This window comes from Cibotium barometz, chromosome 17 (genome assembly GCF_041138505.1).
Source record: "Cibotium barometz isolate CiBa-2024 chromosome 17, ASM4113850v1, whole genome shotgun sequence".
NCBI lineage: Eukaryota > Viridiplantae > Streptophyta > Polypodiopsida > Cyatheales > Cibotiaceae > Cibotium > Cibotium barometz.
This window is the reverse complement of record NC_141062.1, coordinates 28457616-28473252: the sequence shown is the minus strand read 5'-3', so window position 1 is coordinate 28473252 and position 15637 is coordinate 28457616.

Below are 15637 nucleotides of genomic sequence, written 5' to 3'. Positions count from 1 at the left end.
CTCTCTCTCTCTCTCTCTCTTGCCCTCCTCTCTCATTCAACCACTCAATAGCCATCCTCCCTCTCTTGCCCTCCTCTCTCGCTCAACCACTCAATAGCCATCCTCCCTCTCTCTCTCTCTCTCTCAACCTCTCAACAGTCATTGTCGTTGTCGTCTCTCTCTCTCTCTCTCTCTCTCTCTCTCTCTCTCTCTCTCTCAACCCCTCCCACAAAGAGTCGAGCTCTCTCTCTCTCCCACCACAAAGAGTCATCCTTTCTCCCTCAACAAGCATCCCTCAACAAGCGTGCCTCAGCGGTCTCAATGGTTGGAACACCCTCAAGCGATAATGGTCCTCACTTGATCCTCAAGCGATAATGGTCCTCACTTGACCCTCAACGCACCAAAGGAAGAGTTCTCAATCATCAAACTTCTCCAGGTAAACTTCATATATGGATAGCAAAACAATTCCAATAGCATCACTTGTAATTGGAATCAAAAATTAATGAAGTTTAAATACTAATTTAAGATAATTACATCACATGTTAAATCACAAAAGACTAATTTAAGTAATATGGATGCGTATTCAAGAAAAAATGCCTCCACAGACTCGTTTGCAATCGAAAGGGTTCTCTAGATCGCAACATGAGATCATTCTCTCGCAAGATGTGGACATATCACAAGTGGCCACATCAAGCAAGGTGACAAACACCTTACAATTGTAGTTGACTATGGAAGTTGGTTCTTCAAATGGCTGTCGACAATCGTGTGGCCAGGAGTTTGTGAAAGAGAGTTTTGGTCAAGTGGTTGATTGACACATCTCTATATGAATTGGGTGGAGGACCACTTGGTCGACAACCAAAACCGCCTTCCTAGAGTGCCGCTTTGTCGCCTCCTTGTGCAAACCCAGCAATCTGCAACAACGAACGACGAGGATTCTATCAAGGGGTTGATCAGAAGCATCGAGGAGAGCAAGTACCAATCGACAATGGCATCATTCATTGTCTCAGAGGGATTCCTAGGCAAAGCCCCCATTCCATTTGACCGTCGAAGTGCAGCTGGCCACGATCTATCATTATCAGGTGAATTTGACATGGTATTAGAGGAGACCTTTGGATGGAAATAGATGGTTGGCAAGATGTTCTTTGTTTGGGATCGCAACCATTGACTCAAAGCTTGGAAGGAATGGGTGAATACGAATCGAGTCAAAAAAGAGAGGATTCTTAAGGTGAATTGCAGAGTGGTCCGGTTCCTTGAGGAAGAGGAGGCGGAGTTCTTGTTGGTGCTACGCATGATCAACAAGTAAGTACATTGTACAATGTGTAAATGAAATGAAGAAACATTGTGTATGTCATCTTTTGGCTTGTTTATAATGCATGCAAATTTTTCAAGGTCACCACTATTCATGTGCTGAACACAATGGCACATGATATATTTATGATGCAGCGTGTGGGTCTTGCCGATCCACAATCATTGTTGTCAACGTTTCGTGATGCTGATTGTGCATGGGCCTAGAAAATGCTTACTCATTGGGGACCCAAAAGATCCAAGTGGTTAAATCTTCCCATGGCACTCTTGTCACAATTAGTTTTCAAGGTGTGTGCGCATTGCAATATGTTTTGATTTCAAAATATATTTCTTAATGTTTTCATTTCCAAGTATGTTTCTTAAATAAATATAAATGCATTGCAGTCAGACTTGAATGCCACGTTCCAGGCCAAGATCAATGTCTTGCCTGAGTGAGGGAAGAGAGAAGACATGATGGATGCATAATTGTTTGACAAGAACTATAGGGATGCCCTAAAGGAGACGGAGACACTCTTCACTAAAAAGGGGACATGAGCTGGCACAAATTGCCAACCCGACTGTGGTAAAGAGTTCTTTAAAAAAGTGATCTCATACCAAGGGTGGGTTGAAAAGGCTAGAAAATTCACTATGTCGAAGCTAGCCGAGATTGCTCGAGCACATGTTTCAAATGAAGAGTAAGATCTTCAGCTCTCTTGTTGCATTACATTTTTTTTAGTTATTAGAAACCTAATGCTTGTTTACAATGTAGGAAATGTAGGCTGCTTGACATATTGGCTATTGGCAAGTTTGCTATGAGGGTTGCACAGATTCTGCCATCCGACAGAGCCTTCTTCATGTGAATCCATCGTCATGTGTATTGGTTCCAATTGATTGAGTACACGCTCCAATTGTACGCGAAGCTCGAGAGGCAGGCTCACCTGCAGTAGAGCTGGCATGCACAAAAGAGCCTGAGAATACTCTGGAGTAGGTATCATGGATGCCCTGAAATCTTATAGGAAATCTCATTTTGAGAAGGCATTCGTCAGGTGGAAAGGACAAATGCATGCTACCTTGGATCCTGACCAGCAACCACACTACCATGCACAGCACAACGCCTCTTGTACAGGTATAAAGTACCACAACTCTTTTTTTTTTGCCTTGCATGGTGGAGAAGTTGTCCTCCTTCTTGTATTGGTTTCTTAGACCTCTTTAATGGTTGTGTATTAGGTGGTGGGTGAAGTAGTGTATGTGATCGGGTCTACATTCCCGAGTACCCTTCACACGGATGGGTGATGTCTGAGGTGGAGGAGACAGGATTGTACCCCCCGAAGAGTGGATTGACAAGCTTCGGGGGGGCAAGGACACATGGATACTTTGTCCATGGTGGTTAGACTACCCAGAGGGGGAGTTTCCTCCAAAGGAGGCAGAGCAGTTTCAGAGTACGTTTCCTTGTGCATAGTGTTTAATTTGTATGAGGTATGAAGCCTGTTTTTCTAATGTTGGTTGAATGCAATGGCCAGAAAGGGCAAGAAGCCTGCCCTCGAGCAAGTATTGACCCCTAAGAAGAAAAAGGGTAAGAAATCCACACCTCTATTGTCCCAAAAAAGGTCACGCGGCTAGACTTGGAAGGGGATGACTCAGATGAGAAATCTGAGGTAGTCATTCCAAGGATGATGAGCATGAACATGAGCGGCAGTCCCATGCACAGCAAGGCAAAGAGCAGGTGGCCCCTTCGCATGGCGAGACCCAAGAGCAGGGGTCGGAGAGTTAAAAAAATGATGAGGCGGACCTCTAGGGATCTAGTAAGTACACTTAATGTGTTAAAGCATTCATTAGATCATTTATTTATCAACGCTCATAACATGTATTTGGTGTTGTGTAAATGTAGACTACCGTCCCATTGTGGTGAACCCCCTGCACTTAGTTTTGAGCTTGAACATTGATCACCTCCGTCTCGCGCTTATGGGAAAGCAAAAACACAGGTACGATCTCTCAGGCGTGCGAGTGACTCTCTCCATTCATCATCATTATAGCGTTTGGACTCCCCTTACATACTTTGTTGTTCCACGAATCTTGCAGTATTGCAGTGATTCATGGGATCTCTAAAATGAGGTGGGGAAGCATGGACGCCTTCGATAGCCTTGGAGACATGCGCTTGGTGCGGGTTGATTTTCCTACAGATACATGTCTCCACACAAGGGCGCTTTAGAGGTTCCTTGGTGGAATGTTTTTCGGCAGATACTTGTGGAGGCGGTTTTTTGCTTGCTGCAGAGTTCCTACATGCCGATGGCACTATGGTGTGCACTGTATGTGTGGGGCACCTAGGGATTGTTGTGTGTGGGAGGCAGGAACTTGAAACTTCACATTGCAAAGGACTTTATTCTTGTGTGTCCCGCGATATCTCTATGTCATGTCGTCAGAAGATGGCCAAGAAGTGGTGAGTGCAGGATTCTTTGGTTTTTGTGAAAGTCAAGCTCAATGATTTCCCTCTCTAAAGTACTTACTAGTGTGTGCAAGTAGGTCTCTGCTTTGGTCATCTCTATCTTCATGCACCCCAGTGAGAGTAGGTCCGCTCGTCCAAAGTATGACAGGAGGCGAGGTAGCTGCAAATTGTGGAGGTTTTGAGGTTGGTAATGATATCTTCTTGGAGCCGAAAGCACAGGAGGAAACCTCCCCATACCAATTGAATGCAAATGGGGATCCCATTTGATATACTGTTGAGCATAGCAATCCTTTCGCAAGGTAATCATGTGCACGATTCAAGTAGTGAAATCATTATATAATCAATGTCTTAGACATTGTCATCCATTTGTACATATGGTAATTGTGGGCTTCTACTATGGCAGGTGGTTACTCAGGATGTTCACTGATCGGCGGGGAAGCAGTCTTTGATTTCTTTGCTAGTACTGGGTCCATGGCTAGAGCATGTAGGACACTTCAACAACATTGCATTAGCATGGAGAGCGACGAGGTGTCCCTTAGTTCTTGTCTGTGAGACCACTTGCCATTGTGCACGATGATTTGGATAACCAATTCTTTAGGGGTGAGGTCAGTGAGATTGTTCTCGACGAGAATAGCAGATGGACGTGGGGGCGCCATATTCTCCAGTCCTCCTGGTATCCATGAGCCCAACATAGTCTAGTGCTTCGTCAAGGCCACCTAGTGTTCCAATGGAGCCCCAATATCGACATGTCTTGCCATATACATCCCCCGTAGCTTCATTTGTAATTCCCTCATGGGCACCACAGCCTAATTTTGCAAGGCCACTTTTTCCAGCTGCACTTGCACTTGCACCATTTGGTAGAGGTCCCTACCCCATATCACCTCCCTTCTTCCACCAGGGAGTCCGGCATCCGTACTAATGTATTTCAGTAGCTTGTAATGTTTGAAATATATTGGTTTTAGACATTATTGTGGTTCACTCATATTATGACAATGGCTTTGTTTTTTGCTTCTTTCATGATGGCATAGATTTTTGAGAGAGATGATGCAATTGGAGTGAGATCTCAACAACATGAGAGAGAGAGAGAGACAGAGAGACAGAGAGAGTGAAAGAGAGAAAGACTGTATGCTCGAGATATTAAAATAATAACAATTATGATTAAAGTAGTTTTTCTTATGCTTAAAATAATAATTCTAGTGCTCGAAAAAGTAAATTTTTATTCCTTTTGATGTTATAAAAATAGTAGAGATTCCCATGTTCTTCTAGACACATCCCGCACAACTCTCCCCTTATATCTTCATATTGCAATAGAGTCCTTGTGAACTCTATGGTTATGGCTTCATCTAGTAATCCCTCTAATACTACTATGTTTGCAACCATCTTAAGTAAAGCTCTTCAATCTTTCATGCAACTCAAAGAAAAGGAACCTAGATAGGATGTCATTTTGGAGGCATGGACAACAACGTCTGAAGTAAATGAGATCTACAAGAAGCTAAAACATGCCAAGCGGTAGACCTTGTAGACAAGAATATGCTAGAGGTGAAAGCAGCTTCAACCATTGGGATATGGAGAGCTTTCGGCATCATTGAAGAGGAAAAGGAGGATCACACGATGGATGAAATGACTCAAGCTTTGAGATGTAGATAGCTTATATGATTGATAAACTACCCCTAAAGAGTAATTAGGCCAATTGCAAGTATGAATGGAGAATGGATCAAAAGACCAGCTAGCGTAGAAGCATTGTTTTCTGGTTGTAGACATCGAATTGCATCGATTCCTCCTGGCTATAGATTAGCCTAGGTTGAGCAAAAATCTCGTAAAATGGCTTGGCTAATGGTTGAGAGAACAAGCAATGCTAAGCACTTGAATTTTGGGCCACAAAGGGGAAGAATGGATAAGATAATGATTAGTGCCTAATTAGTTGATTTATAAAGTGATGTGGGGATAGGGAAGGCTATGATACCAAGTTGAAAATCATGGGTATCATATGCATGATTATGGTGATTATTCCTAATCCTACATCAATGTGACGATTAAGGTAATCTACAGTGGATGATGCCTAAGCTTAAGCATGATGATTAACTACTAAACTAATTAGTTGATTTAGAAAAAGATTTCTGCACTAGGGGTCCTAATAGGAGCTAGAAGCCCAAACTCCTCATCAATGCTCTACTCTGATTCACTAAACTATCCATCAAGATATGAGTTCCCTACTTAAATGTCAGTCGGACCAAGGGACATCAAACTTCTCTTTACTTTTATGTGATGCACTTGTGGGTTCAACCTCATGCACATCTTCAAAACATGTGGGTTTAACCTCATGCAAAACCTTTGCCATATACACATAAGGTGAGATACTTAACCATCATACATCAAATAAATAAGGTTTTTAACCCTACCCAACCTACGTGGTCTTGAATCTATCCTTGGTGTCCTTGTGGGGCTACCTAAGCCTTCCTTGCACTACTAGAGGTCCTGATAGTCTGGAATCCCAAACTCCTCATCAAGGCTCTACTCTGATCCACTAAACTCTCCAATCAATATATGAATTCTTTACTGAAATGCCAAGCATACCAAGGGACTTATTAACCTTCTCTTTACCTTTATGTGATGCACTTGCTAAACTTATAGGATTGATTTTCTGATGTAGTGTGGTTTATTAACAGACCCACTGCTAGAGGACTCTCTCAATCCACTCAATGACTGTGATTGTTAACATATATTATGTGTAACCACTTGCTCCTGTGCATTAGCCCCAATTGAGTCTTTTACATCATCATACCAACTGCTTATCTCATCGAAGACAACATCCCTGCTCACCCGCATCTCACGTGTGACAGGGTTGTAACATATGTACCCCTTTTGTTCAAGGAAGTAACCAATGAACACACATTTTTCAACCTTTGGATCTAACTTACTATGTAGCTAATGAAGAATGTGTACATATATAATATATCCAAACACTTTCAAGTGTGACAAATGTGGTTTTCTACTAGTATACTTTTCCATTCTCTCCCTCTCCTATGCTCAAAGCTTCATCCCTTTCTTCTTTACTCTCGAGCTTCCATGGAAATTTTCATCCATGCTTTGAGGTGAGCTTTCCTCTTCCTTCCCCTCTTTGCTTTCTCTTTCTCCTCTCTCTTTGCCTTTCCCTAACCCTAGCTTCTGTATAGAAGTGCCAATATAGAGCTTTGATGGAGAGCTCCCCATCAAAGATCTCTTTTAGGCTTTCTATTTAGAAGAAAGGGTCAGGGTTTCATAAACCACAAGCTTTCTATTAAGTTTGTATTAGGATTAGGGTTAAAGAGACTTACCTTGTTTTTCTCCTCTTCCCCTTCTCCTCTTTCACTTCTCCTCTTACTTTCTCATATATTAAAATATAGTATACTTTTTAACTTTTTGTTTTATTTTGTTGATGTTTTGTAGGCTTATTCAAGTCAACAACCCTACCTTCTTGAGGTAAGAGCTCACTCCTTTCTATTATGCTTTTAGGGATTTTTAGGATTTTATGCTTTTAGGGTTTTGTATTTTTGGGGTTTTATGCTTTTAGGGTTAGCTCTAAGCATGTATAGAACTCTCAATAATCTCAATGCATGCAATAAGCATGTATAGAGCTCTCAATGAATGCATAGAGCTCTCAATGCATTGAGAGCTCTCAACGCTCTCAATGCATGCAATAAGCATGCATAGAACTCTCAATAATCTCTATGCATGCAATAAGCATGCATAGAGCTCTCAATGAATGCATAGAGCTCTCAATGCATTGAGAGCTCTCAACGCTCTCAATGTATGCATAGAGCTTTTAGAGTTTTGTATTTTTTTTGGATTTAATGCTTTTAGGGTTAGCTCTAAGTATGCATAGAGCTCTCAATGCTCTCAATGCATGCATAGAGCTCTCAATACATGCATAAATCACACATAGGGCTCTTAATGCATGCATAGAGATCTTAATGGTCTCAATGCATGCATAGAGCTCTTAATGCTCTCAATGCACTAATCACTTTGTTTAATCTTATATTTTTTAATACATAGAGCTCTCAATGCTCTCAATGCATGCAATAAGCATGCATATAGCTCTCAATGCATAGAGCTCTCAATCTATGCATAGAGCTTTTAGATTTTTGTATTTTTTTTTTGGATTTGATGCTTTTAGGGTTAGCTCTAAGCATGCATAGAGCTCTCAATGTTCTCAATGCATGCATAGAGCTCTCAATACGCACAGGGCTCTCAATGCAAGCATAGAGATCTTAATGCTCTCAATGCATGCATAGAGCTCTTAATGCTCTCAATGCACTAATCACTTTGTTTAATCTTATATTTTGTAATCACTTTGTTTGATCACGTTGTTTAATATTATGTTTAATCTACTAATCACATTGTTTAATCTTATGTTTTGTAATTACTTTGTTTAATATTATGTTTAATGTAATCACTTTGTTTAATATTATATTTTGTAAGTCTTACACTAATCCTCTCTTTCGGCTTCACAAAAAAGAGGTAAACCCTCTTTTTCTTTTAATAGTTTGTGCAAGATCTATGTTTATTGCACCCTTGGGTGCCTGGTTTAGGTTTAATTTAGGCTTGTATAAATCTCTATGTATAGGCTTACAAGCTTATGCATAGGCTTGCAAGCTTTATACATAGGCTTGTAAAGCTTATGCATAGGCTTGCGTAAAGCTCTATGCATAGAACCTATGCATAGGCTTGCAAGCTTTATGCATAGGCTCTATGTATAGGCTTGCATAAAGCCTATGCATAGGCTCTATGTATAGGCTTGCATAAAGCTCTATGCATAAGCTAGCAAGATTTATGCATAGGCTTGCATAAAGCCTATGCATAGGTTTGCTTTATGTATAGCCTATGCATAAAGCCTATTCATAGAGCTTGCATAAAGCTCATGCAAGCTTTATGTATAGGCTTGCTTACAAGATTTATGTATAGCCTACGCATAAAGCCTATTCATATAGATCTTGCATGAAGCTTTATGTATAGGCTTGCTTACAAGATTTATGTATAGCCTACGCATAAAGCCTATTCATATAGATCTTGCATGAAGCTCTATGCATAGGCTTGCATAAATCTCTATGCATAAAGCCTATGCTACATAGGCTTGCAAGATTTATGCATAGGCTTGCATAGAGTATGCGTAAAGCCTATCCATAGATCTATGCATAGGCTTGCAAGATCTATGCATAGGCTCTATGCATAGGCTTTATGCAAAGCTTTATGTGTAGGCTCTATACATAGGCTCTATCCATAAGCTTTATGTATAAAGCTTATGTATAAAGCCTTTATGCATAGCTATGTATGAATGTTTTATGCTTTGAGCAATTGACTCATGCATTTATTTGGTTTGGTTTATATGTAGTATAGGTAATGTCAATCGACCCATAGAACTTAGATGTCATAAACCTGTTCAATATCATCAACCAACAATATGGGCAGCAAGCATGGACTCAGTTTTTACAAGCACAGGTAGGTTTTGACATCCCTTTTCACATACATAGAGTTTATTATTTATGCATTTTATAAGTCAATTCATTTAATCTTATATGTAGGCCAATATACCATCGGGCCAATGGACTCTATATAGGTAATCTACTCATATGGCCAGTCGTCTCCATGGGGATAGTCCACTCCATTGATAGGCATAGGTCTGAGTGGTGCAAGCCCACATGCTATGGTTGTAAATGAGCCTACATCACCAACATTTACTAGACCCACCCCCCGCTCCCTCACATCCATCTTCACCACACGACATCATAGGGGATTCTAGGGGGTCTAGTAGACATAGTAGGGAGGGGGAGCAGGGTGCTTTTGCTTTGGCAAAAGTAGCACTAGGTCTCTCAAGTCATCTTGCTAGCGGCCAGGGGGTGTCATCATCCACTCATTTTGAGCCACCCCCGAGGAGAGCCATCTCAAAATTTGATCCACAAACCCTACCATATAATGTAGATGTCGATGGGGCCCTCCTAGATGCTAGAGGGAAGCAATTCATCAACCAGATGCATGTACTTGCTAACTTGGAGTTCACAAACTCCTTTAAGAAGTGGAAATCCTAGGATGAGATATCAAAACAATATGTTATTGATGTGCTCAAGACTTAGTTTACTATTCCACATCTGGGTCTTTCCTTCTCTCAGAGCACTGGATGAAGAAGAGGATAAAGCTTTTGCTCCCTAATAATAGGAGAGAAAACATTAAGAGAATGGCCAAGAACAACATGGAGAAGTGAAGCGTTTGCTCGAGAGGAGTGGAGACACCCATGAAGCTTTGTGAGAGGAAGCATCCAAGTTCTTTTCCAACAACAAGCAGTGGTGGCAAGTGCTTCACGACCACAGAAGCAAGGAGCATTGCACTTTGGCTCGGGAGGAAAATCATCCTTTCTTGCTCACACTTTGTAAGCATCTATTTTACTATTTTCCTTATTCAAACTAATTTATTTTTAAAGTATATTGTTTCCTTTAACTAATTGTATCTTTTTTAGATTATTTTTTGTAGAGGGAGGTTGTTGGGCGTGACCCAACAAAAGAAGAGTACAATTATGGGTATAGAGTCCCCCATCTGCAATTGTGGGCTTGGATGCATACCAGAGGTGTACATTTGAACGAGTCAATTTTGGGGACTCAAGCACGAGATAAATAACACACAAGCTTTTTATTATCTATATGTAATTGTCTTTTATTGTTTTATACTTATCTTACTCTTGTTTGCATGTATGTAGGAGGAAGAGGAAGATCCGGACTATGAATGTGAAGTGGGTGAAGCAAGTGAAGATGAAGAGAAAGACAAAGACGAGCCGGAGGAATTTGATAAAGATTCTGATTAGCCATACCTTCCTTGATTTTTATTGTATATAACCAAAGGCCTTACCAATCAAGCAATATAATACATACTTTGTTCACTTACATTCTTCCCAGTTTTAATTTCTTTATCAAGTTTCTGTCTATAAAAAAAAACAAAAAGAGCTGGGGCGCAGACTGGGGAGTCCTATGATGACTCACCAATCTTCCCCCGATTTTTTTTCCACACAATGCAATCATTGCTTAGCAGAAGCAAAAATAGCAACGAAATATCACTGCTGAGCAACAAAATTTTGCTATTATTTTCGGTGCTGAGCAGCGATCTTGACATCTCCGTACCCTTATAGTTATAAAAGCGTTGCTATTTTTGCTGCTAGACCCTCATTTTGATATAGTGAATCCATTTTTCAAGCTCTCGTTTGCTGCAGTCCTAATAGTAGAGTATGCCATGCAATCAGGGGCTCTGGCCCCATGGGTCTTCTTCAGGGATTATAGTTGGAAATCCTTGTAGTATCCTAAATTTTTGGTGGGGTCTAGGTAATGGTAAGGCTTATGTTGCTTGCTTTTTTGTGGGCTTGTTTTGGAGAGGGTAGTTCAAAAAGTTGTAGTTGCATTAGTTCTTTCCCTTCCTTCGGTTTCTTTATGTGTTCTTCAAGCTTTTATGTTTTCTGTGCAAAGACTTGTCAAATTGCTTGTCCATAGCCATGGATCCCTTTAGGTTGTTGTTCCTTTTCTTACTGGGCCTAGGAGTCTTTTTTCTTCATCCTACTTGGGGTTTGTATCTGTCTCTAAATTTGGCTTTTGGTCCCATGACCCTTGGCCATCTTTGTCTTTGTCCTTTTCAAGCACTATGTCATCCTTCTTCTCCTCATCTTACCCCTCTTTCTTCCCCTTCTTGTTGGAGCCATGAATCTATTTGATTCCCTTTGTGATTTTCTAAATGTTCTAGATCCTCAAGGAGGTCTTCTAGATCTCCTAGTTCTTCATGTGGGATGGTCTAGTGGTATGCAAGAAGAAAGCATTTTCTTCTATCTGTATTTTTTACTATTTTTAGACCATGATATAGAGCAGTAAAAAGTTTATGCGCTCATAGGTCAAGTAGGCCATCTTTGCTAAATTATGCTAATAGGCCTTGGCAGTCAACTGCTTTCTCATTCTCTCTACCTTGTATATAGCCATATCCATCGACACTCTAGCTATGTGTTGTTCAACTGTAAGCTCAATTTGGGTGAGCTGAGATAAGGTCATCATAAGTCAAGTAGGCCATCTTTGCTAAATTATGCTAATAGGCCTTGGCAGTCAACTGCTTTCTCATTCTCTCTACCTTGCATATAGCCATATCCATCGACACTCTAGCTATGTGTTGTTCAACTATAAGCTCAATTTGGGTGAGCTGAGATAAGGTCATCATAAGATGCCCAAGGTAGAGATAATTGTAGAGCGGTTCTCTCTACTGGGCAATATAGTGCTCATAGAGTACTACCGATCAACAAATGTGTTAAGAAACACAATGTCAATCCGAGGACTCGACCCGATTAGTGCATGAAGGCTTATCCCATGAGGGAGAGCTCACATACACAAACCACCACTTGACAATTCAACCATTCAACACCTCAATCAATCTCTCAATCCCTTAAATCCACTACACTAATCAAGAGAACAAGCAATGCATGGCAATCTCTTAATCCCATTCAAACATTGATTAAATCTTAGCTTTCCCTAATGCCTGCAAACCCATAAGCGTGCATCTACTAACCCACAAGCTTAAGTAAGCATAGAATGTAACATTCACAAACCCACAATCTCATAGAGAGAGTCTATCCATGAATAACTCATTGCCAATGAAGTGGGCAAGAGCTTGCATCAATGGAGACTACACACACACACACTACAAGCATGCAGCATACACAAGAGAAAGAAAGAAGCATTCAACTAATCATAGATTAATCTACTTCAATGATGCTAAAACAGATTAAGAGAAAGAAGTGGAGCTATACTCATTGGAGCTTGATGCTCATTAGAGTACAATAGAGAGAGAGTTAGAGAGTTGCCATAGCTTGAGAGCTCAAGAGCTTCACTCAATAGCTTATGAGAATGGCCAAAAACGTCCACTTTCTTTAGCTAACATCTCTTTTGTAGAGACTAACCCTAACCCTAGGCCTCTTTCACACATGGGCAGACAACCCCATAAGTGAGCCTTGCTTAATACACTTAGGACTCTCATTTAGAACCCACATTGGCCTAAAATGATTTACATTGCACTTTGGCACAAAAATATGAAAAAAATATGTGCGTCTTTATGTTCCCATGGCTACAATCCCGCTCTCTTGCATTAATTGCTTCCGGCCTCCTTCCATAATCCGTGTTCCCGTGAGTGTTCCCGTGGAACATTCCCCCCTTCCTAAATCGCACACGTCCTCGGGCGCGGTAGAAGCAAAAGTTGTAAAAAACAATGGAAGACAAGTAAAGCCTTTTATTGAAAAAAAAACAGCAATGACAATCTCACACGTGAGCATGCAAGTGAAAGGCCGATTAGAGTTTTAAAGAGTGCTAAAAGAAGTGAGTAAAGACTAATCAAAGTGAGACTAAGTGGTAGATAGTGCTATGCAAAGGCAAGTGTGCTTGTACACCGCAGGTTATGACCGCAGTCTCAATGTCCTACAAGTGTTTAAGTTATTCCTAAGTGGCAACCCTACTCCTAAATATGAGCAATGGTGATTGGACCTTTCTTTCTTTCTTTCTTTTTTTTCTCTTTTTGTGTGTGTGTGTGTGTGTGTGTGTATAAAAGATGATAAAGAGGAAGGTTCCATCCCAATGAGACCCAAGCAATGGACAAGAGACCTCCGCTAAGAGAATCTAAAGGCCGCTAAGTATCTCAAGGGTGACAGACCCTTTTCTTTCTTTTTGACATAAGGAGTACCCCATGAAGATGAGGGCATCGGTCTCGAGGGCCCATAATGTACCCCAGAGTCCCACCAGCATCTATCAAGGCGATAGAGTCCTTGAAGGTCTTCATCTTAATCTTTAGATGTCAGTGTTCACCCCATGGAAACCAAGGCATCGGCCCCAAGGTGCTAAGACAACCCAAGGTCCTACCAAGCATTCCACATGGCCGTAGACACGTCATGTCTCAATTCACTTGTATATATTTTTTAGGGCATGATTTTCATAAATTTTTTATTAATCCTAGCTCCTAGCCCATACCTAAGAGGTAGCTACCACTAGGGATAACTAATAATTCGAGAGCATAAGAACTTGGATACTCCGTTGGCATATATCCTACACCGTCTTCAAATAGAAATACCTTCTACTAAGTCCTCTAAGAATCTAGAAATCACTCACCACATGGTAACAACTCATTTAAAACTTAAACTAGCCAACTGTGTGTGAACATGCAAACAATATATGCAAAAGTGAAAAGCACATAAAGAACAAAAGATTATGATTTGAATACACCTGTTGTAGTGCTCGTTGATGTTGTGCGTTTGCATTGATGCATTGCTGATGTTGTGCAGATTGCTTCTCTTTGCTCTTTGTAGGCATTGCATGTCTCCCCCCTTTCTAATTTGTGTGCACGGTAGGTGGACTATTGGGGCGTGTTTGTATGCTCTTGTTTAGCTGAGATCTCTGCAAAATGTCTTATTAACAAACAAGAAAAGAAAAGAAAAGAATAAAATTTGTTATTGGTGCCAATCACCGAATATAGTCGAGGGGAAAAACCTAGTGGGAGAAAAGTGCCCTGGCTTGTTGATCTTATTGTGGAGTTGATGAGCTTACCCTTGCACTGGTGGTGGATCCGTGTCCACTTCTGCTAGAAAGATGGTATCAATCACTGCAGGATGAAAGGACAACCCTGTACAAAAGCCGGCCTCTGGAGAAGGTGGTAGAGGAAGGAGTGCTTTCTCGCTAAAATATGGCATTGGTTCTATGGGAAGGTTAAGCAGACAATTCCGATTTTGGAATTTCTCTATATAGGTACTCATAGTGATCCAAAATTGACATGTTGAGGCTAGGGGAAGGAGGGCTTGCAAGATAGGTGGTTGCAAGTCATTTATGCATGTATCCCTCCATTGTTGTGCTTGAACCTCCTCAGGTAATCTACGTTGATTTGGTCCTCGGTCTGGTACTCTCACATCAAGAAGATTATGGCGTTGGGGTGTAATTCCCACAATTTGTTTCATTAAGCCCGTGCCATATCGTCGAAAGTAAGAGTGGCATAGCCAACAAATGTGTGAAGCTTCTCCTAATATGAGTTGTGCACACTCTTGACAATGTGGAAATGGGTGATGCTGTTGATAGAATAAAGTGACAAAGTGATGCCCACAACAAATTTCACCTAAGGGAGCATAAAAGTACCTAGAATAAGTTTAAAAAGGAGGAGTGCTATAACCCCCGCGATGTTCAGGTTGAGTACTATCAGGGTCAATGCATGGTGGACATGTATCTCGCCAAGTATCCATCAGGAGGTATCTGGGCGTAGAACAATGAAATTTAGAAACTTCAAACTTTATACACTCATATCCATCATTACAATCCCTATCAAAAACAATGTAGATAAGATTATCTCAAAAAGAACACAATTCTGTAAAGGCATAAGGAACCACATTAGTAAAAGTGAGACTATTCAAACACTGATCTACCAAAGAGCTTCAATTGTAGTGTTAATGCCTTACCTTTGGTTTTGGGTATGTCCTTCTTAAGAGATGGGAAGGTTAGCAATTGTCGAGGAATTTGAGCAAGATAAGAGGATTTAGGCAGTGAAGTGCTAGAATCCATGCTCAAAGGAGACTCATGTAAAGTTGGATTTATCCTAGGTACACAAGTTGATGGTGGAATTGTGTAACAAGGAGAAATTGGGACAACTGGTGATTCAATACATGTTTGGAGAAGGTCAACACAAGTAGATTTGTAGGTGCTATTACAACCACCTATCCTATCTTGAAGAGGTTGTGTTGATTTCCTTTGCACCCGCAACTAGGCTAGATGGTACAAGTTTGTACGCATCTTTGGGTAGCCAAATTGACAATTCCTTCTTGCCTGGCCTTCTTTGAGCAGTGACTAGAGTAGTTGAAACATGCCAGCCATGGTCCTCATTTGAGGACTCATCGATTATCCACATCATTTGAGG